Raw genomic sequence first — 24825 nt, 5'->3', positions numbered from 1 at the left:
ACCATTTACTAATAATTAGTTTTATGGGAAAGTACTAAAGGTTTTTTAGATTTTAAGATTAAAACAGAAAGGAAATATTTACATGCCCATTCTAGCATTGATTGCAAAATACAGTAGATGACTCATATTCCACTGGCTTTCTCTTATAGCATAATGTGAAGGCAAATGTGTTAGAATAGAATAAAAAAAATGACTTGCATCTAAGCAGTAGTTCTGGGGAATATTAAAGGTGTAAATTTAGACCAGTTTCTCTGAGCTTTTGTTTCCTTATTTGTATGTAATATGGAAAAAGGTGATCACTTAATTGTGGATGCGTGAGGGGGGGAAGGAGATGGTATTAGAACAAGTATAAGAAAATGTGTGTCAAGAAAAGAGTAGATACCAAATAAATCATGAATGTTGCTTTTGTTATAATTAAGGAAAATTAATTTAAATAAATTTAGTACTATGACAAATTAATTAATAGATATAAAAGTAGTTTATAATATTAATATATAAACATAGCCATATGATTATGAATATAATTAAAATGTGGTTGGGCAAAAATTTTGTTACATATGCTATTTTCCTAACAAAGGGACACAAGGTTGTTTAACCTAAATGGGTCATAAGCCTCCAAGGTTATACAAGGAATAAATGAGGTAAATATTAGCTGTTATTATTATTATTACAATTTCTCAATATTTTGATTCATTCCATGACAGTGTATCTCATGTAGACCCATCACAATCCAACTCGGCCGCATTCTATGAATGCATTGAATGCATTCTATGAATGTATGGAATGCATTCTATGAATGCATGGAATGCATGGAAAACACATGACACATTTTTTTCGTATTCTTTTCCTACTATTTTAAAGTGAAACTTTAATAATCATCAATCCACTCTCCTCAAAGTTTATGAAGATCACTTGAGGATGGCTAGTTGCAATGGTTTTGATTGTTTCTTTCAGTTGTGTTTTATTTTAAATCACTAAAATGTTGATAGATGTTATAGACTGAATGCTTGTGTCTCCACCAAAATTCATATTATGAAAGCCAACCCACCAATGTGATGGTATGAGGAGATGAGGTCTTTGGGAAGTAATTAGGATTAGATAGGTAGGGCTATGAATGTGGAATCCTAATGAATGGGACTTGTGCCCTTACAAGAATCACAAGAGAGCTTGCTTCCCCTCTTTTCTCTCTGCCGTATGACAATACCATTCCCTCATCACCTCTACATGATTTATTTTTCCACTTTATTATTGCCTGTTTGACTTTCCTGACTCAAGTCACATATCACTTTCTCCCTGAAGACTATTTTGCATCCCCTAGACATTAATTTAACCCAGTAGTATCTTTTTTTTTTTTTTTTTTGCGGTACATGGGCCTCTCACTGTTGTGGCCTCTCCCGTTGTGGAGCACAGGCTCCGGACGCGCAGGCTCAGCAGCCATGGCTCACGGGCCCAGCTGCTCCACGGCATGTGGGATCTTCCCCAACTGGGGCATGAACCTGTGTCCCCTGCATCGGCAGGTGGACTCTCAACCACTACACCACCAGGGAAGCCCCTGGTAGTATCTTAAGTGTCATTTATAATGAAGATCAGCTATGATTTGGTAATTACCTTACTAAAGCCCTCTAAATTCTTAAAATAGTAGAAGGTTTATTTCAATGGATTATGGGTTAATATACTTTTTGGAGTTTGGAAAGCAGGGATCAGGAAAGTAACATTCAGAAAGTCTCTGTTGCAAGGCTTATAGGGAACATGCTACTGCAGGTTTCTTTTGCTTATAACACCAATGTGGGTGGTGCTGAAAAGGAGACCTGTGATTCAGCAGGAAATACAAACTTCACCTAAGCAAGAACTGTCTTTGAAGTCATCACATTGAAAAATCAAGAGTTCACCACACCAACGACAAGAAATATCTTCTAAACCCCTTTTTAGCTGTACTCCCAAAAGTGGAGACATGTCTAAAATAAGGCTATGCTCTACTAATGGCCAAAAACAAATACTTGGGAAGTCTTTCCCAGGTACTGGATTAACCTTGGCTGGTACTTTTCAACAGCAAACATATAAAAAAGTATTTCTGATACACCTTAGTTGGATTATTTTTCAATAACAAGTGTGGAGTTGTCACTTTCTTTTTCAGTAACCAAATTAAAGCATGATTCTTTTTAAGGTTATCTCCCCATACACAGACACCCTTTCTCTGGGTAACTATAGAAAATGTAAGTGGAAGTTTTGACTTGTAATATAGTTCCTTCTGAGCATTTTTCTTTTTGAATGTTTAGTATTTTATTATAAATTGTTTTCCTCTTATTTCTCATTCATATTACATTTCAGAGTAGAAAGAAGAATGTTTCTCTACTTCTGTGAGTAAGTAGGCAGAAATAGACAATTTTTTTAATAAAAAGAAGCAATTGGGACTGAAAAGCTTGTGTGAAGACCTCCCTTAACTAGAGTGGAACAGTGTCATTGATATGCTTGTTCCTGTAGTTGTTTTTAAAATTATGTTCATTGGCTTCACATTCTCAAGGAGACTTAAGAATCATGATGGCAAGGATATTATTATTTTTATTTCTATATCCCATTCACCCAACAGACACTGAAACATATTAGATGCTCAGTATATACTTATTTTGAAACTCTTTCTTAATCTGATAATATCACTAAGATTTACTTTCCTCATCTGTAAGAGAAGAATTCTATACTACAGCATGAAGATTTGGGGAGGATTTAGTTAGTAAAAATATGTTTACCACATTATTTGGCATGTAGTAGTAGCTTAGTAAATGTGGGTATATACTCAATGCCTTGATTCTGGAAAACACAAACTCCTGACTCCTTGGAATCACTATATGCCTACTGCAAAGTTTCCTATAATACCAGCTCTCCAACTCTATTGAGAGCATCAGCTCCCTGGGCCAGACTATGTCCAGTCCTGACATTGGCATTTTCATTTCATAATCTCTTATTTTTTTTGTATTGATTCTTAAATTTTTTTCAGGACTTACATACGACTTTTATTAAATAAGAGTACATAAGTTACATTTTTCCATTTAGGTAGCAGATTTCTGATATCATCACAACATTTGAAAGGTAAAAATTATTAAACAATCAATTGAAAGTAAAGTCAGTTTTCTTGGGGTTTTCCCCCTTTTCCTATAAATAATATAACTAAAGCATGTATAAGGAAGAGCCAACATTTGTGTGGCTGGGAAATGAATAGCACACATTTTGTGCTATTATAGCACAAAACAAGCATGGCTTGTTAGAGTTCTTTAGTTTTCTAAAGAACTCTAACAAACTGACTTTACTTTCATTTAACCTATAATATGCCCACCTTGTCAACATGTTTACGCAGCAGCCAAGTCTGCCTAGCTGAGAGCTCTTTCCAGCTATACTAACCTCAGCCAGTATAGAAAACTCATCTGTAGACATTTTAAGATAAAATTCTTCCACTGAAGTGTATGTTTAACAAAAGTCATGGTAATGACCTGACTGAGGATGGACTTTACTCTTGATTCTTAAGGTTCTTTTAAAAAAATTTCTCTATAAAACACAGTGAGAGTCACCCACTGGTCAAAGCTGAAAACAAATATGGTACAAGTATTTCACAAATAATCTACTAATTATATTTTGTATAATAAGAACTAAATACTTCCTTCAAAATATTTAAAGAGATTAACTCAGAATCAGTAAAATAAAACAAAATAAAACCCCAACTTATTTGTATTTTCCCCCTTTTTTGTATTCGTTGCCTCCTCCTGGCCTGGAGATGGTGGTCAGTAAAAAGGGGAGAGGATAGAGGGATAGATGACATGTAGACTCCAGGGAACAGGTGAATCCATTTCAAAGGCTAGAAACTGGCCAGAGTAATGTTATTTCAACTAAAACATTCCAGCTCTGTCGGCAATTTCAGAGATATTTCAGAGATATATACTTAAAATTTAGGATGCACATAGTGTCCTTTAGGCTAATGACAGAAAGAATTTTGCTTCCAAACTTTAACTTGCCACAGTGTTAACTATTACATAACAGCAGGTATTCATAGCAAAGTTTTCTGAGATTTTTCCATGAGAAACAAATTCCCTAGGATACTAATAGGATAATACTAATGGGGAAACATAAGGGTCTCCAGGTAAGTAAGTTAGGGAATAGGTTTTGTTTTTTATGAGAGCCTATAACAGGAAAATCTGAACTATAAGTCCCCAAGAAGGAGATATGGTAAACAGTTTCCCATTCTTATTGTGCATACTGTGATGAGACTATTCTGTAGAATATACTATTGGTGATTGTTGTTAAGTGGCATCACATTATATACACTAGAATGATCAGCATTTTATGTGTCCCCTCTGTAGGAGGACTCAGAGTTTGACTCAGTGTTCTCATCTATAAATGGAGCAGTTTTAATCTACACAAGTGCAATAGAGTCCTTATGTAGTCTAAGTAAGATAATAGCTATTATACTACTTTAAAACTTTAAAGCACGATGCACATGCAAGCAATTTTTTATTACATCTATTACTAGATATAATACTAGTGTTTCTCAAAAGATGAAGGGCTGGAGATGAAAAATAGAAACAGTGTTTTAGAAGTCCAGGGACAACCTCCCTTGTTTGTCAAAATCCCATACATACTGCTTGGTATTTGAAATTCAGTGATTAGAAATTATTATTTTTATATCAGCTTTTTCCCTGTTAAACTTTCTTTTCCTTAGAGGAAAGTACCACATTAAGTTTTATAAGTAGTCTGATCATATGTACAATTCTCCTGGGCAATGTCACTATATGCCTCTTATCCTAGTATCCCATTTGGTTAATGTCCCCATTTAATATCAAAAGGGGCTTCATTTACATGATATACAGTCAGCCTACTTATTAGATATATTTACAACCTCATGTGAAAGAATTAGTTCCGTCTTTTTTTTCAGTATGCAAGTTCTAAATGGAGAGGTGAAAGAAGGGAAGAAAAGGATACCTTGATGGGTCGAACATGATGAGGTGAAAAGTGTGAGGTTTGTATAATCTGAAAAAATGGAGGGGAAATAGGAATAATGAAAAAATTGGAGGATTGGAACCAAGATGGCAGAGTAGAAGGACATGCTCTACTACCTCTTGTGAGAGCATCAAGATCACAACTAGCTGCTGGACAATCATTGACAGGAAGACACTGGAACTCGCCAAAAATGATACCCCACATCCAAGAAAAAAGAGAAGCCAGACTGAGATGGTAGGAGGGGCACAATCACAGTAAAATCAAGTCCCATAACTGCTGGGTGGGTGACTCACAGACTGGAGAACACTTATACCACAGAAGTGCACCCACTGGAGGGAAGGTTCTGAGCCCCATGTCATGCTTCCCAACCTGGGGGTCTGGCAATGGGAGGAGGAATTCCTAGAAAATCAGACTTTGAAGGCTACTGGAATTTGATTGCAGGACTTCAACAGAACTGGGGGAAACAGAGACTGCACTTTTGGAGGGCACACAAAGTGGTGTGTGCATCAGGACCCAGGGGAAGGAACAGTGACCCAAGGGGAGATGGAACCAGACCTACCTGCTAGTGTTGGAGGGTCTCCTGCAGAGGTGGGTGATGGCTGTGGCTCACCGTGAGGACAAGGACACTGAAGTTCTGGAAAGTACTCATTGGGGTGAGCCCTGCAAGAGCCCTTCATTAACCCCACCAAAGAGCCCAGGTAGGCTCCAGCATTGGGTTACCTCAGGCCAAACAACCAACGGGGAAGGAACACAGTCCCACCCATCAGTAGTCAAGCAGATTAAAGTTTTACTGAGCTCTGCCCACCAGAGCAACACTCAGCTCTATCCAGCACCAGTCCCTCCCATCAGGAAACTTGCACAAGCCTCTTAAATAGCCTCATCAACCAGATGGCAGACAGCAAAAGCAAGAACTACAATCCTACAGCCTGTGGAACAAAAACCACATTCACAGAAAGATAGACAAGATAAAAAGGCAGAAGGTACCAGATGAAGGAACAAGATAAACCCCCAGACAAATAACTAAATGAAGTGGAGATAGGCACCCTTCCAGAAAAAGAATTCAGAATAATGATAGTGAAGGTGATCCAGGACTTCAGAAAAATAATGCTGGCAAAGATTGAGAAGATGCAAGAAATGTTTAAAAAAGACCTAGAAGAATTAAAGAACAAATAAACAGAGATGAACAATATAATAACTGAAATGAAAACTACACTAAAAGGAATCAATAGCAGAATAACTGAGGTAGAAGAATGGATAAGTGACCTGGAAGACAGAATGGTGGAATTCACTGTTGCAGAGCAGAATAAAGAAAAAAATAATGAAAAGAAATGAAGACAGCTTAAGAGACCTCTGGGACAACATGAAATGTACCAACATTCACATTATAGGGGTCCCAGAAGGAGAAGAGAGAGAGAAAGGACCTGAGAAAATAGTTGAAGAGATTATAGTCGAAAACTTCCCTAACATTGTAACGGAAATAGCCACCCAAGTACTGGAAGCACAGAGAGTCCTGTACAGGATGAACCCAAGGAGAAACATGCCAAGACACACAGTAATTAAATAGGCAAAATTTAAAGAAAAAGTATTAAAAGCATAAAGGGAAAAATGACAAATAACATACAAGGGAACTCCCATAAGGTTAACAGCTGATTTCTCAGCAGGAACTCTACAAGACAGAAGGAGTGGAATGATATACTTAGAGTGATGAAAGGGAAGAATCTACAACAAAGATTACTCTACCTGGCAAGAACCTCATTCAGATTCGATGGAGAAATCAAAAGCTTTACAGACAACCAAAACTTAAGAGAATTCAGCACCACCAAACAAGCTCTACAACAAAGGCTAAAGGAACTTCTCTAAGTGGGAAACACAAAAGAAGATAAGGACCTACAAAAACAAATCCAAAACAATTAAGAAAATGGTAATACGAACATGCATATCAATAAGTCCCCTAAACACGAGTGGATAAAATGTTCCAAACAAAACACACAGGCTTACTGAATGGATACAGAAAAAAGACACATCTATATGCTGTCTACAAGAGACCCAGTTCAGACGTAGGGACACATTCAGACTGAAAGTGAGGGGATGGAAAAAGATATTCCATGCAAATAGAAATCAAAAGAAAGCTGGAGTAGCAAAATTCATATCAGATAAAGTAGAGTTTAAAATAAAGAATGTTACAAGAGACAAGGAAGGACACTACATAATGATCAAGGGATCAATCCAAGAAGAAGATATAACCATTATAAATATATATGCACCCAACATAGGAACACCTCAATACATAAGGCAACTGCTAACAGCTATAAAAGAGGAAATCGACAGTAACACAATAATAGTGGGGGACTTTAACACCTCACCTACACCAATGGACAGATCATCCAAAATGAAAATAAATAAGGGAACTGAAGCTTTAAATGACACAAGAGACCAGAGAGATTTAATTGATATTTATAGGACATTCCATGCAAAAAACAGCAGATTACACTTTCTTCTCAAGTGTGCATGGAACAGTCTCCAGGATAGATCCCATCTTGGGTCACAAATCAAGCCTCAGTAAATTTAAGAAAATTGAAATCATATTGAAATTGAAATCATCTATTCTGACCACAATACTATGAGATTAGAAATGAATTACAGGGGTAAAAAATACGTAAAAAACACAAACACATGGAGGCTAAACAATACGATAATAAATAACCAAGACATCACAGAAGAAATCAAAGAGGAAATCAAAAAATACCTAGAGACAAATGACAATGAAAACACGATGATCCAAAACCTATGGGATGCAGCAAAAGCAGTTCTAAGAGGGAAGTTTATAGCTATACAAGCCTACCTCAAGAAACAAGAAAATTCTCTAATAAAAAACCTAACCTTACACCTAAAGGAGCTAGAGAAAGAACAGGCAAAACCCAAAGTTAGCAGAAGGAAACAAATCATAAAGATCAGAGCAGAAATAAATGAAATAGAAACCAAGAAAACAATAGCAAAGATCAATAAAACTAAAAGCTGGTTCTTTAAGAAGATAAACCATTTGCCAGACTCATCAAGAAAAAAGATGGAGCGGACTGAAATCAATAAAATTAGAAATGAAAAAGAAGTTACAATAGACACTGCAGAAATACAAAGCATCCTAAGAGACTAGTACAAGCAACTCTATGCCAATAAAATGGACTACCTGGAGGAAATGGACAAATTCTTAGAAAGGCATAACCTTCTAAGACTCAACCAGGAATAAATAAAAAATATGAACAGACCAATCACAAGTAATGAAATTGAAACTGTGATTAAAAATCTTCTAACAAACAAAAGTCCAGGACCCCATGGCTTCATAGGTGAAATCTATCAAACATTTAGAGAACACCCATCCTTCTCAAACTCTTCCAAAAATTTGCAGAGGGAGGAACACTCCCAAACTCATTCTATGAAGCCACCATCATCCTGATACCAAAACCAGACAAAGATACCACACACAAAAAAAAGAAAATTACAGACCAATGTCACTGATGAATATAGATGCAAAAATCCTCAACAAAATACTAGCGAACAGAATCCAGCAGCACATTAAAAGGATCATACAAGATGATCAAGTGAAATTTACCCAAGGGATGCAAGGATTCTTCAATATACGTAAATCAATTATGTGATAAACCATATTAACAAATTGAAGAATAAAAACCATATGATCATCTCAATAGATGCAGAAAAAGCTTATGACAAAATTGAACACCTGTTTATGATAAAAACTCTCCAGAAAGTGGGCATAGAGGGAACCTACCTCAAAATAAAGGCCATATATGACAAATATATGGGCCATATATGACAAACCCACAGCAAACATCATTCTCAATGGTGAAAAATTGAAATCATTTCCTCTAAGATCAGGAACAAGACAAGGATGCCCACTCTCACCATTATTATTCAACCTAGTTTTGGATGTCCTAGCCACAGCAATAAAAGAATAACAAGAAATAAAAGGAATATAAATTGGAAAAGAAGAAGTAAAACTGTCACTGTTTGCAGATGACATGATACTATACATAGAGAACCCTAAACATGTCACCAGAAAACTACTAGAGTTAATCAATGAATTTGGTAAAGTTGCAGGATACAAAATTAATGCACAGAAATCTCTTGCATTTCTATACACTAATGATAAAAAATCTGAAAAAGAAATTAAGGAAACACTCCCATTTCCCATTGCAACAAAAAGAATAAAATACCTAGGAGTAAACCTACACAGGGAGACAAAAGACCCATATGCAGAAAACTATAAGACACTGATGAAAGTAATTAAGAGGATACCAACAGATGGAGAGATATAGCATGTTCTTCGATTGGAAGAATCAATATTGTGAAAATGAATATACTACTCAAAGCAATCTACAGATTCAGTGCAATCCCTATGAAATTACCAATGGCATTTTTTAAGGAACTAGAACAACAATTCTTAAAATCTGTATGGAGACACAAAATACCCTGAATAGCCAAAGCAGTCTTGAGGGAAAAAAAAGGAGCTTGAGGAATCAGACTCCCTTACTTCAGACTACACTATAAAGCACAGTAATCAAGACAATATGGTACTGGCACAAAAGCAGAAACATAGATCAATGGAACAAGATAGAAAGCCCAGAGATAAACTCACGCACCTCTGGTCAACTAATCTATGAAAAAGGGGGCAAGGATATACAATGGAGAAAAGACAGTCTCTTCAATAAGTGGTGCTGGGAAAACTGGACAGCTACATGTAAAATAATTAAATTAGAACACTCCCTAACACCATACACAAAAATAAACTCAAAATGGATTAAAGACCTAAATGTAAGGCTAAACACTATAAAACTCTTAGAGGAAAACATAGGAAGAACACTCTTTGACATAAATCACTGCAAGATCTTTTTTGATCCACCTCCTAGAGTAATGGAAATAAAAACAAAAATAAAGAAACAGACCTAATGAAATTTCAAAGCTTTTGCACAACAAAGGAAACCATAAAGAAGATGAAAAAACAATGCTCAGAATAGGAAAAAATATTTGCAAATGAATCAATGGACAAAGGATTAATCTCCAAAATATATAAACAGGTAATGCAGCTCAATATTGAAAAAACAAACAACCCAATCCAGAAATGGGCAGAAGACCTAAATAGACATTTCTCTAAAGAAGACATACAGATGGCCAAGAGGCATATGAAAAGCTGCACAATATCACTAATTATTAGAGAAATGCAAATCAAAACTACAATGAGGTATCACCCTCACACCAGTTAGAATGGGTATCGTCAGAAAATTTACAAACAACAAATGCTGGAGAGGGTGTGGAGAAAAGGGAACCCTCTTGCACTGTTGGTGGGAATGTAAATTGATACAGCCACTATGGGGAACACTATGGAGGTTCCTTAAAAAACTAAAAATAGAACTCCCATTTGACCCAACAATCCCACTACTGGTCATATACCCAGAGTAAACCATAATTCAAAAAGACACATGGGGCTTCCCTGGTGGCTCAGTGATTGAGAGTCCACCAGCCGATGCAGGGGACATGAGTTCGTGCCCCAGTCTAGGAAGATCCCACATGACGCAGAGCAGCTGGGCCCATGAGCCCTGGCCACTGAGCCTGCATGTCCAGAGCCTGTGCTCCACAACGGGAGAGGCTACAACAGTGAGAGGCCCATGTACAGCAAAAAAAAAAAAAAAAAAGAAAAAGTAAAAGAAAAGACACATGCACTCCAGTTTTCATTGCAGCACTATTTACAAAAACCAGGTCATGGAAGCAACCTAAGTGTCCAACAACAGACTAATGGATAAAGAAGATGTGGTACATATATACAATGGAATATTACTCAGCCATAAAAAGGAACAAAATTGGGTCATTTGTTGAGATGTGGATGGATCTAGAGACTGTCATACAGAGTGAAGTAAGTCAGAAAGAGAAAAACAAATATCGTACATTAGCACATATATGTGCAACCTAGAAAAATGGTACAGATGAACTGGTTTGCAGGGCAGAAATTGAGACACAGATGTAGAGAACAAACGTATGGACACAAAGCGGGGAAATTGGCAGGGGGTAGGGTTTGGGGTGTGATGAGTTGTGTGACTGGGATTGACATATATACAGTGATGTGTATAAAATTGATGACTAAAAAACAAAGACCCAGTACAGTTAAAAATAAAAATAAATAAATTAAATTAATTTACAAAAAGAAAAAAAAGTAAACCAATTCATGATATAAAAAAAAGAAAAAAAAATTCAGCAAGAGAAGTCTGGGATCAGTGAATACCAATGTGGCCTTCCTTGATTATTGGTTAAGAGATCACTGTTATTAGCATTCTGGGGAGGAAGGTGGCTATTTACTTGAGACTGGTGAGAAGGGGTATTTACTTAGAAAGTTTGGGAAGTCAACATGTCTCTGAGGTTTGCCATCAGAGTCATTCAAATACAAATAAAGATAATTGCATCATTAATCTACTTCTGCAGTTTGGAGAAGAAACCAAACCTGGAATAATTGATCTTAAAGGAAAATAAAGTCAGAGGGATATGACATTTGTTCTTTCAGTGAAGAGAGCTTTAGAGTGAAAGAAAAGAGCCCATTTTATTCCATGGATGTGAAATGAAATACCCTAATATACACCCACCTATTTCTTTGAAGATGCTTCTTGGAAGGAACAGAAGGCAGAAAATGCTTCATCATCACTAGCCTTCCACTTTAATAGCCAGGACAGGAGAAGTTGAAAATCAGAGTTTTGTTTGTATTAGCTTGTGATATCAGATTTTATATTGAAGGCTGCCTAGTTTGTATTGCAATGGTCTCTGGAATATGTTACAAGAATTTATCAATGTTTTCTGCCCTCTGAGAGTGATTTTCCTTATATTTTCAATTTAATATTCACCATTGAATTATTCTGTTTTATAAAAAGACTGACAGTTTTAATCTAGAATTAGATAATTCATGAAAGCCAGCTTCTGGTGATTATCTGATTTAGAATTTAAAAGGTTTGCAAAATTGTAAATCAGATATTTATGCTTATCTTATCAGAAACTTTCTGTACCCAAGTATGTTACTTGTTCCTAACGTTAAAGTTCTGACTGAGACACTATGCATGTGATAATGTTCTTCCAGCAAATTATGAGTCTTGAAGGTTGAGTTAACCAAGGGTCATTCCCTTTAGGAGAAACCATCCATAAAACAGTAGATTCTCCTTAAGATCAGAGTACATCATTCCTTCCCTAGAAATATGGTATCTCATTTTTAAAAGCTGGTCTAGGAGAGACAGGAGAGGGTATATTCACATGAGACTTTTAAATCATAGAATGAACCTAAGTTTTTAAGGCAAACTTGAATATTTGAAATATTTTTACATTTACAGGAGAGTTGTAAAGACTAATAAAATGTATTAGTAACCATCATCTAGCTTCTCCTAATTTTATATCATACAAAACCATGGTATATTTATTGAAACTAAGAATTTTTTTAACTTTTTTATTTTATATTGGAGTATAGTCGATTAGCAATGTTGTGATAGTTTCAGGGGCACAGCAAAGCTACTCAGCCATACATATACATGTATCCATTCTCCCCCAGACTCCCATCCCATCCAGGCTACCGCATAACATTAAACAGATTTCCCTGTGCTATACAGTAGGTCCTTGTTGGTTATCGTTTTTAAATATTGCAGCATATACATGTCAATCCCAAAGTCTTTAGCTATCCCTTCCCTCCACCCTTCCTCCCTGGTAACCATAAGTTCATTCTCTATGTCTGTGAGCCTGTTTCTGTTTCGTAAATACATTCATTTGTATCATTTCTTTTTAGATTCCACATATAAGTGATATCATCTGATATTCTTTTTCTCTGTCTGACTTACTTCACTAAGCATGAAAATCTCTAGGTCCATTCACGATGCTGCAAATGGTGTATTTCATTCTTATTTATGGCTGAGTAATATTCCATTGTACCACATTTTCTTTATCCATTCCTCTGTCCATGGACAGTTAGGTTTCTTTCATGTCTTGTCTATTGTAAACAGTGCTGCAATGAACATTGGGGTGCATGTATCCTTTTGGACCATGTTTTTCTCTGGATAACTGCCCAGGAGTAAGATTGCAGGGTCATATGGTAGCTCTATTTTTAGTTTTTTAAGGAACCTCCATATTGCTCTCCATAGTGGTTATACAAATTTACATTCCCACCAACAGTGCAGGAGGGTTCCCTTCTCTCCACACCCTCTCCAGCATTTATTGTTTGTGGATTTTTTGATGATAGCCATTTTGACTATCATCAAAGTGGCTGTGTGAGGTGAGGTGTGAGGTGATAGCTCATTGTAGTTTTGATTTGCATTTCTCTAATCATTAGCGATGTTGAACATCTTTTCACGTGCCTCTTGGCCATCTGTATGTCTTCCTTGGAAAAATGTCTATTTAGATCTTCTGTCCATTTTTTGATTGGGTTGTTTGTTTTGATGATATAAAGTTGCATGAGCTGTTTGTAATTTTTGGACACCAATCCCTTCTCAGTCACATCATGTGCAAATATTTTCTCCCAATCTGTGTGTTGTCTTTGAATTTTGTTTATGGTTTCCTTTGCTGTGCAAATGCTTTTGAGTTTAATAACGTCCCGTTTGTTTATTTTTGTTTTTATTTCCATTACTCTGGGAGACGGATAGGAAAAGATAGTGCTGCAATTTATGTCAGAGAGTGTTCTGCCTATGTTTTCCTCTAGGAGTTTTATAGTGTCCAGTCTTACATTTAGGTATTTAATCCAATTTGAGCTTATTTTTGTGTATTGTGTTACAGAATTATCTAATTTCATTTTCTTAAATGTAGCTGTCCAGTTTTCCCAGCACCATCTGTTGAAGAGATCATCTTTCCACCATTGTATAGTCTTGCCTCCATTGTCATAGATTAACTGATCATAGGTACATGGGTTTATTTCTGGGTTTTCCATCCTGTTCCATTGAGATATTGTTCTACTTTTGTTCCACTACCATACTGTTTTGATGATTATACCTTTGTAGTATAGTCTGAGGTCAGTGAACCTGATTACTCCATTTTCCTTTCTCAAGATTGCTTTGGCTATTCAGGGTCTTTTGTGTCTCCATACAAATTTTACGATTTTTTGTTCTAGTTATGTGAAAAATGCCATTGGTAATTTGACAGGGATTGCATTGAATCTGTGGATTGCCTTGAATACTGTAATATTCAATAGTATAATATTTATTCTTCCAATCCATGAACATGGTATATCTTTCCATCTGTTTGGGTCTTCTTTGCTTCAATTTCTTTCATCAGCATCTTTTAGTTTTTGGAGTACAGGTCTTTGTTTCCTTAAGTAAGTTTATTCTTAGGTATTTTATTCTTTTGAGGCAATGGTAAATAGGATTGTTTTTGAATTTCTCTTTCTGACCTTTCATTGTTAGTGTGTAGAAATGCAGCACATTTCTGTGTAATAATTTTGTAGCCTGCAACTTTACCAAATTCTCTGATGAGCTCTAGTAGTTTTCTGGTAGTGTCTTTAGGATTTTCTATGTATAGTATCATGTCAACTGCAAACAGTGACAGTTTAACTTCTTTTTTTCCAATTTGGATTCCTTTTATTTCTTTTTCTTCTCTGATTGACATAGCTAAGACTTCCAAAACTATGTTGAATAAAAGTGGTGAGAGTGGACATGCTTGTCTTGTTTCTTAGAGGAATGCTTTCAGCTTTTCACCATTGAGTTTGATGCTAGCTGTATGTTTGTCATACATGGTCTTTACTATGTTGAGGTAGGTTCTCTCTATGCCCGTTTTCTGGAGAGTTTTTGTCATAAATGGGTTTTGAATTTTGTCAAAAGATTTTTCTATATCTATTGAGATTATCATATGGTTTTTATTCTTCAATTTGTTGATTGATTTGTGGATATTGAAAAATCATTACATCCCTGAGATAAATCCAACTTGATCATGGTTTATGATACTTTTAATGTATTGTTGGATTTGAACTGCTTGTATTTTGTTGAGGATTTTTGTGTCTAGGTTCATCGGTGATATTGGCCTGTAATTTTCTTTTTTTGTGGTATCTTTGCCTGGTTTTGTTAAGGTGATGGTGGCCTCATGAAATGAGTTTGGGAGTTTTCCTTCCTCTTCAACTCTTTCAGAAGGATAGGTGTTAGCTCTTTTCTAAAAGTTTGATAGAATTTGCCTATGAAACCATCAGGTTCTGGGCTTTCATTAGTTGGGAGTTTCTAAATTACAGTTTCAATTTCAGTGCTCGTGATTGGTCTCTTCATATTTTCTAATTCTTCCTGGTCCAGTCTAGGGAGACTGTACCTTTCTAAGTATTTGTCCATTTCTGCCAGGTTGTCCATTTTATTGGCAAACAGTTGCATATAGTAGTCTCTTTTGATCCTTTGTATTTCTGTGGTGTCAGTTGTAACTTCTCCCTTCTAATTTCTAATTGTATTGATTTGAGTTCTCTTTTTTTCTTGATGAGTCTAGCTAAAGGTTTATCAGTTTTATCTTTTCAAAGAACCAGCTTTTAATTTCATTGATTTTGTTATTGTCTTCTTCATCTCTATTTCATTTATATCTGCTCTGATTTTTATGATTTCTTTCCTTCTACTAACTTTTGCTTTTGTTTGTTCTTCTTCCTCTAGTTGCTTTAGGTGTAAGTTTAGATTGTTTCTTTAAGAATTTTCTTGTTTCCTGAGGTAGGTAAGATTGCATTGCTATAAACTTTCCTCTTAGAACTTCTTTTGCTGTATCCTGTAGGTTTTGGATCATTTTATTTTCATTTTCATTTGTTTCTAGGTATTTTTTTATTTCCTCTTTGATTTCTTCAGCGATCCATTTGTTGTTTAGTAGCATATTGTTTAGCCTCCATGGGTTTGTGTTTTTTGCAGTTTTTTTTTTGTAGTTTATTTCTAATCCCATAGCATTGTGGATGGAAAAGATGTTTGATACGATTTCAATTTTCTTAAATGTATTGAGGCTCGCTTTGTGGCCCAGGATGTGGTCAATCCTGGAGAATGTCCAGTGTGCACTTGAGAAGAATATGTACTTTTCTGCATTTGGATGGAGTGCTCTATAAATATCAATTAAATCCATCTGGTCTAATGTGTCATTTAAGGCCTGTGTTTCCTTTCTGACTTTCTGTCTGAATGATCTGTCCATTGATGAAAGTGGGGTGTAAAAGTTCCCCAATATTATTGTGTTACTGTCAATTTCTCCCTTTATGACTGTTAGTATTTGCCTTATATATTGAGGTGCTCCTATGTTGGATGCATATATATTTAAAATTGTTATATTTTCTTCTTGGATTGACCCCTTGATTGTTATGTAGTGTCCTTCTTTGTCTCTTATAAATGTGTCCCTAGGTCTGAGGTGGGTCTCTTGTAGACAGCATATATACAGGTCTTGTTTACATATCCATTCAGACAGTCAATGTCTTTTAGTTAGCTCATTTATTCCATTTACATTTAATGTAATTATCAATATGTGTGTTCCTATTGCCATTTTCTTAATTGTTTTGGCTTTGTTTTTGCAGGTCTTTTTTTCTTTCCTTCTTTTGTTCACTTCACTTGTGGTTTGATGATCATGTTTAGTGTCTTGTTTGGGTTGCTTTATCTTTTTTTTTTTTTTTGTATCTATTGTAGTTTTTGACTTTGCTGTTCCCATAAGGTTTTGATACAGCAGTCTATATATTTACAAGGTTGCTTTAAATTGCTATTCTCTTTCCCACCTAGAGTAGTTCCTTTAGCATTTGTTGCAAAGCTGGTCTGGTGGTGCTGAATTCTCTTAGCTTTTGCTTGTCTGTAAAGCTTTGATTTCCCCATCAAATCTGAAAGAAAGCCTTGCTGGATAGGGTATTCTTGGTTATAGGATCTTCCCTTTCATCACTTTAAATATATCATGCCACACCCTTCTGGCTTTCAGAGTTTCTGCTGAGAAATCAGCTGTTAACCTTATGGGAGTTCCCATGTATGTTATTTGTTGTTTTTCCCTTGTTGATTTTAATAATTTTTCTTTGTCTTTTGTCAATTTGATTACTATGTGTCTTGGCATGTTCCTCTTTGGGTTTATCCTGCCTGGGACTCTCTGCAGTTCCTGGACTTGAATGACTGTTTCCTTTTCCATGTTAGGGAAGTTTTCAGCTTTATTTCTTCAAATAGTTTTTCAGGGACCACGATAATGTGAATTATCTCCCTTTTCTCCTTCTGGGACCCCAATAATGTTAATGTTGGTGTGTTTAATGTTGTTCCAGAGGTCTCTTGGACTGTCTTTATTTCTTTTCATTCTTTTTTCTTTCTTTGTTCCATGGCAGAGTTTTCCACCTTTCTGTGTTCCAGGTCACTTATCCATTCTTCTGCCTCAGTTATTCTGCTATTGATTCCTTTTAGTGTGTTTTTCATTTCAATTATTGTATTGTTCATCTCTCTTTGTTCTTTAATTCTTCTAGGCCTTTGTTAAACATTTCTTGAATCTTGTCAATCTTTGCCTCCATTCTTTTTCCAAGGTCCTGGATCATCTTCACTATCGTTATTCTGAATTCTTTTTCTGGAAGATTTCCTATCTCCAGTTGATTTAGTTGTTTTTCTGGAGTTTTATCATGTTCCTTCATCTGGGACATAATCCTATGCCTTTTCATTTTGTCTATCTTTTGGTGATTTTGTGATTTTTTCTGCAGGCTAGAGGATTGTAGTTCTTCTTGCTTCTGCTCTCTGCCCTCTGGTGGATGAGGTTATCTAAAAGGCTTGTGCAATCTTCCTGATGGGAGGGACTGGTGGTAGGTAGAGCTGGATGTTGCTCTGTCGGGCAGAGCTCAGTAAAACTTTCATCCACTTCTGTGCTTATGGGTTGGGCTGTGTTCCCTCCCTGTTTGTTCTGTGGCCTGAGGTGTCCCAGCACTGGAGCCTACAGGCTTTTTGGTAGGGCTAGTGGTAAACTCCAGGAGGGCTCCCACCAATGGGTACTTCCTAGAACCTCTTCTGCCAGTGTCCTTGGCCCCACAGTGAGCCACAGCCATCCCCACCCCCCAGGAGACCCTCCAACACTAGCAGATAGGTCTCGTTCAGACTCCTATGGAGTTACTTCTCCTTTCCCCTTGGTCCTGGTGCACACAAGATTTTGTGTGTGCCCTCCAAGGGTGGAGTCTCTTTTTACCCCAGTCCTGTCGAAGTCCTGCAATCAAACTCCACTGGGCTTCAAAGTCTGATTCTCTGGGGATTCCTCCTCCCATTTCTGGATCTCCAGGTTGGGAAACCTGACATGAGGCTCAGAAGCCTCACTCCAATGAGTGGACTTCTGTGGTATAATTGTTCTCCAGTTTGTGGGTCACCCACCCAGCAGTTATGGAATTTGATTTTATCGTGACTGTGCCCATCCTACCATCTCATTGTGGCTTCTCCTTTGTCTTTGGTTGTGGGGTATCTTTTTTGGTGAGTTCCTATGCCTTCCTGTTGATGATTGTTCAGCAGTTAGTTGTAATTTAGGTGTTCCCTCAAGAAGAAGTGTACACACATCCATCTCCTCCACCATCTTGAACCCTAGAACCAAAACTAAGAAAATGTTAATGCTGGTATAATACTAACATATAAATAAATTACTTTATTTGGATTTTATCAGTTTCTTGTTTTTGTTTTATTTTTTACTTATGCTCTTTTTCTGTTCAGGGTCTGCTTTCAGATATGTTCTATATTGTGGTCACTGTCATGTATGCAAAAGCTATGGGACAGAACTGAATTGACAGAAGTCTCTTTCAAAGAAAGACTAAGGAAATTTGATTTCTTTTGACCCAGTCTCTAACTGACAAGTACCTGAGTCACATAGAGGTAGGGAAAATTACATCGGGGGTTTCCTATGACTGTTGTAAGACATTGGAGAACAAGTAGCTCTGGCTTCTCATTACATTTTTGAGTAAAATGTAAAGAAATGAAAATAATTTTCCCTATTTTACAAAAAAAATTGTGGGCAAATCAAAGAATCAAGTGCAACAGTTCAGGCAGCAGAACCCTCATGCTAAGCACATTCTATGGCCAGTAGAAGGGTTAGAATAACACAGTGGGTGCACAGTAATGAAATGATGTCTGATGTGTTGGAGTCATGATGGGATCTAAAGGGGGTAATGGAGTGGAGAATGAACCTGAAGTGTTCACTACTTGGGAAGCCAAGGAATGAAGGAGAAGAAGTTAATTACTTGGGGGAAGAAGGAGCAGGTAGAACCTGGAGACCCCTCATGGTAACTGTTTGAAACCTTCTAGATGTTTCCAATAATGCTATAAAGAAATGAGTAGGGAGGCACAGCAGTATCTAAAGTTCTGCATTAGTAAGTAGAGGCAAAGAGTCTAAACAAAATCATTTAGAGTATATATAGTATTGTGTACTTGTTGAAAATCAAGCTTATCTCTTTGTCACACCTCATAATTTTTTTTTCAGTAGGAAATATTGACCTTCAAACTAGACATGTATTCATAGATTTAAGAAAGTTCAGATTTTTCCCTGTAGTGAGCATATTTGCTGAAGGGGTTCCAAAGCTCAAAAACTATTTTTTCAATAATAGTTGAAAGTCTATCAGGAGGAGAATGGAAAATAATTCAGTTAGAGACATGTTTAGATGGATTTTATCTTTCTTTCAATGAATCCAACAGTTCTCCAAATTTCAGAGTAATAATATAAAAAGCCCTTCTAGCAGCTTTGTATCTTCATGAAAGATATTGGAATAATGTTTCCAGATATCCAACCTAAGAAAAATAAAAAGGGTCTTTATGCAGTGTAATGTATATATTTTTTAAATCATTTAAAAGAAGATGTATATTCTGATTTGTTTATCTAGAAATAGAGAGGAAATTTTTTTTGTCCTCCATGCTTATTTACTCTATGCTCATTACTGCTCATAACTAAATAATTTCTTCTCTAAAACAAATAATTAGATTCAGACAACATGGCAGACTGTACTCAAATGTTTCACCCTATCAACTAACACACAAACACACACACAAAATGATTGATAAAACATTTTAAATGCACACCCAAGTCATACCAAAGAAAGACAATTCACCTAGATGCTTGAAATAAAGAAATTAAATCAACATGGTAGGCAAGACTGATAAGGTAGGGATCCATGAAGTGTTTAGACCAGGAAGAGATTCTGAAGATCCAATTATGAATCAAAGTTATAGAAGAAACTAGAACTTTTCCTATTGCTTAAAGTGAGCCCCAAAGTACTACCTATCCTCATGATCTAAACAAAATTTGTCCATTATTCATCAAAGTTACAAATGTTTTTTTCTTATTTCTCAGCTTTGGGTGAGGAAATAAATATTAAAACCCCAGACATGTATGTATTTAAGTAAGGAATCCAAATTTATAATACCTACATGGTGCAAGGATTGCAAAAGAAGAAATAAATAAAATCTGGTAGGACAATTGAAATTCCTGAGATACTTCACAGAAGCCAAACAGAAACCATTCTATTTAAATACTTTGATAACTCAGGATATACAGAAACCATACAGAAGAAAAGACACAAGCTGAACAGGAAAACATGGATACAAAATAATTACAGACCACATGAGAAAACACACTATTATAAGAAAGAGTCCACACATAAAGAGCAATAGCCCAAGAACTGAGAATAGTTGAATAATCTGAAAGTAACTGTAACATAAATATGTTTACAATGTTAACAGGTATATTTTGAAGGACTAAAAGCCAAATAAAAGAAAAACACTACAAAATAAGTGTAGATGGATTTTTACATAGACACATGCTGAATTTTTAGACATAAAATAGAATCAATGAAATAAAATAAAATTCATAGGTAGATTAAACAGCTAACTAGTGAATTAGAAGATTAAAATGAGAAAATTAGGAGAATACAGTATAAAGAGATAGATATGAAAATATGAAAGAGAGGTAAAGAAAACTTGGAAGGTAGTAGATGACACAACATAATTTGAATTGAGCTTCATAAGAAAAAAAAGAAAAAAAAAATTTTGACAGAAGGAGTTATTATGTGAAGAGAGTCAGTGAATTTTCATTAACTGAGAAAGATAAGAGTTCTTAGATGGTAGAAAGACACTAATTCCTAAGCAATATAAATAAAAATAAACCCATACCTGGAAACTTTGATTAGTAATTGTATAATTCACCAAACAAAGAAAATTTAATTAGGACAGCAGAAAGAAAAATTAAGCACAATATGTTTAAAAGCAACAGAGAAGAAAATTGTAAAGTAGGTCCAATTATATGATACAAACAAATAACTGAGATTAAGAATGTCTGCATTTAATTTTAGAACAAAATGAAATTAAGTATTCCAGTGACTCTTACTTGATTAAAAAGATATCTTCACTAAGGTAATAAATCAGATGTTTTGATTGAGCTGTTTTCAGAATGTAGAAGTCCTAACTCTTTCACAAATTGGCCTCAAGCCAACATGGTGTACACCAGCCAGTTAAACAGGACTCCTTCTCTCCCAGGACCACTTCAACCTAAGTAGGGATGTAGTTATCAATCTTATATATTGAGTTTCTCTGTAATTACATTTTTCTTGGAAGAAAGTTTTATGTAGATTTTTAAAAGTCTGAATACAAGAGTTGTGTGCTGTTTCTCCATGTAAATGTTTTGCCTCCTCTTTAATTCCCTATCTCCCTAGACAGACCTATACTGGATTATTAAGAATAGAATTCTACCAAGAATAACAGTGGAAGAAGCTACTTATTAACATTTATTTTTACACTTATTTTTCATGGAATACGCCCAGCAATTTTAGAGTTATTTGTAATACAGATTAGAAGGAGGAATTTTAACTTTCAAACCTGAAGCAGACTTGTCCCAGGGGAACCTGGTACAACAATGATTTTGCCAAAGAATTGTTGTTGATTATCAGAAATCAGAACCCAAGTTATGATTACTGATATCTTTTAAGTAATAGGTATATGAATCTCTGAATTATTTAGATATCAAACACAGATTTCAATAATATTTGTAACATTTGACAGTATTTCCATGTCCTGTGCTATATTATGTTATTAGTCCGATTTAATTCAAAAAATAATATTAACTGAACACCTACTCTGTATTAGGTATATCACTTTGGATAAGATATGATAAATTAACAGACTGCCAACAAACACATGAAAGAATGCTCAACATCATTAATCATTAGAGAAATGCAAATCAAATCTACAATGAGGTATCATCTCACACCAGTCAGAAGGCCATCATCAAAAAATCTAGAAAGAATAAATGCTGGAGAAGGTGTGGAGAAAATGGAACACTTGCACTGCTGGTGGGAATGTGAATTGGTACAGCCACTATGGAGAACAGTATGGAGGTTCTTTAAAAAAACTACAAATAGAATTACCATATGACCCAGCAATCCCACTACTGGGCATATACCCTGAGAAAACCAAAATTCAAAAAGAGTCATGTACCAAAATGTTAATTGCAGCTCTATTTACAATAGCCAGTACATGGAAGCAACCTAAGTGTCTGTCAACAGATGAATGGATAAAGAAGATGTGGCATATATATACAATGGAATATTAGCCATAAAAAGAAATGAAACTGAGCTATTTGTAATGAGGTGGATAGACCTAGAGTCTGTCATACAGAGTGAAGTAAGTCAGAAAGAGAAAGACAAATACCGTATGCTAACACATATATATGGAATTTAAGAAAAAAAAATGTTATGAAGAACCTAGGGGTAAGACAGGAATAAAGACACAGACCTACTAGAGAAGGGACTTGAGGATATGGGAAGGGGGAAGTGTGAGCTGTGACAAAGCGAGAGAGAGGTATGGACATACATACACTACCAAACATAAGGTAGATAGCTAGTGGGAAGCAGCCACTTAGCACAGTGCGATCAGCTCGGTGCTCTGTGACCACCTGGAGGGGTGGATAGGGAGGGTGGGAAGGAGGGAGACGCAAGAGGGAAGAGATATGGGAACATATGTATATGTATAACTGATTCACTTTGTTATAAAGCAGAAACTGACACACCATTTTAAAGCAATTATACCCCAATAAAGATGTTAAAAAGAAAGAAAAAGATATGATAAATTAATCATCCTCTGTTACCCTCTGAGAACTTATAGTCTAGAAGGCCAGTAAAAAAAATAGAAAATAATTCTAAAACAAACTTATACATTGCACAGGAAATATACATAAAGGAAAACATTATTTATCCCTGTGAAGAGGGGGATAAAAGAAAGCTTCTTTGGGAAGATGGCACCTATGCTGTGAAAGATCAGTGTGAATTAAAAAGTCAGTCAAGAGGGAGGAGATATGGGGACATATGTATATGTATAGCTGATTCACTTTGTTATAAAGCAGAAACTAACACTCCATTGTAAAGCAATTATACTCCAATAAAGATGTTAAAAAAAAAAGTCAGTCAAGGGAAAAAGAAATTTTAAATAAAAAAATTAGCATGAATGAGAACAGAAAGAGTCAACATAATATCCTGTTCTAACTCTAAGTAATTCAATTCTGTTTGATCATGACATGTAAAACATGGACTACCAAGAGAAAGGATTATAGAGATCTCTTGTTGTCTCGTAGTCATACAGAGCCACTAAAGTGTTCTATGAAGAGAAGTAATATAATCAAATTTATACATTAGATCACTCTGGTGGCAGTATGGAGAAAACTTTGGAAAGCATATTTTCTTAAGAAAATAGTTTGGGAGGGGAAAAAAACAATTCATGAAACAGTAAAAAAAAAAAATTCATAGGCTTATTATACCATAATGAAGTTTGTTTCATGATTTATTGAAAGCATGTGTTATTCTGAGAATAGACTCACTGGGTAGATATTATTGATATAATAATAATCAACCCAAATTATCTCAATTACTTTAAATTACAATAACCTAAAAGTCTTTTTCTATACGTATGCAAATACTTGATGAGCCAAAATTGATGAGGGTGTTAGACAATGTCAAAATAGAAAAAGTGAACTAGCAAATCCTGTAATTCTGATCATTGTGGAAAGAAGCTGAATATTTTAGTCTTCTACCAGGGTGTTTTCCTAGTCCTTTTTTTAGGCTATAATTATTAATCTTTTCCTGCCTTTCTATCTGGACACCACCATATGGATACAAATATATACATATAAAGTATTGTCTGAATGAATAACTCATAGAAAAGATACATGTCATAATGTAATCTTGAAAATATAATTTAGCAAGCAATTAGTAAGTGACTACTTTGAGGCCAAGAATATATAACATGGTATGCTAGACATATGAAACAGAATACAAATCCACTGAGCAATTTGCTCTCTTTCTCCTAAAAAAAAAAAAAATATATATATATATATATATAAGGAAATATTAGGTCTATAAATATAATACCAAATTCTCAAGCAATGTAAATAAATGTAGGTGTAAATGGAAATTATGATCTAAGAAAAGTATGGGATGGGAGGACTGGATTATTTAACACAATTAAGGGTTCAGTTCACTAGTTTTCTATTGTGGCAGAGAATGTTATTGGTACAAACCAGGTAACATTTGCCAATTTTAATGATGATGGAGTTGAGATCTGTCATGTATATTCTTGGTCCATTAAAACATGAATTAAAATGCAAACCCTTGCATGAAATCATTCACACTCTCATATCCTTTATCTTCCAAATAAATTCAATTGATGTAGTGGAAATCACTGAAACCTTTAGTGTTATTAGAACTAATACATAGAGGTGACTGTGCCATCTGCTGAACACCTTATTGGATTTTACATAACCAAGAAATTAACTTCAGTTGGATTAAATCACTAAGATTTGGGGATCTGTTTGTTGAAACAGCTAGCATTATATGCCCTAAATAATATAGTTAGCATAAAAAGTGTG

This window comes from Delphinapterus leucas, chromosome 19 (assembly GCF_059928025.1).
Source record: "Delphinapterus leucas isolate spDelLeu-1000000601 "Yukka" chromosome 19, BTC_Dleu_Yukka2, whole genome shotgun sequence".
NCBI lineage: Eukaryota > Metazoa > Chordata > Mammalia > Artiodactyla > Monodontidae > Delphinapterus > Delphinapterus leucas.
This window is presented reverse-complemented; position numbering follows the sequence as displayed.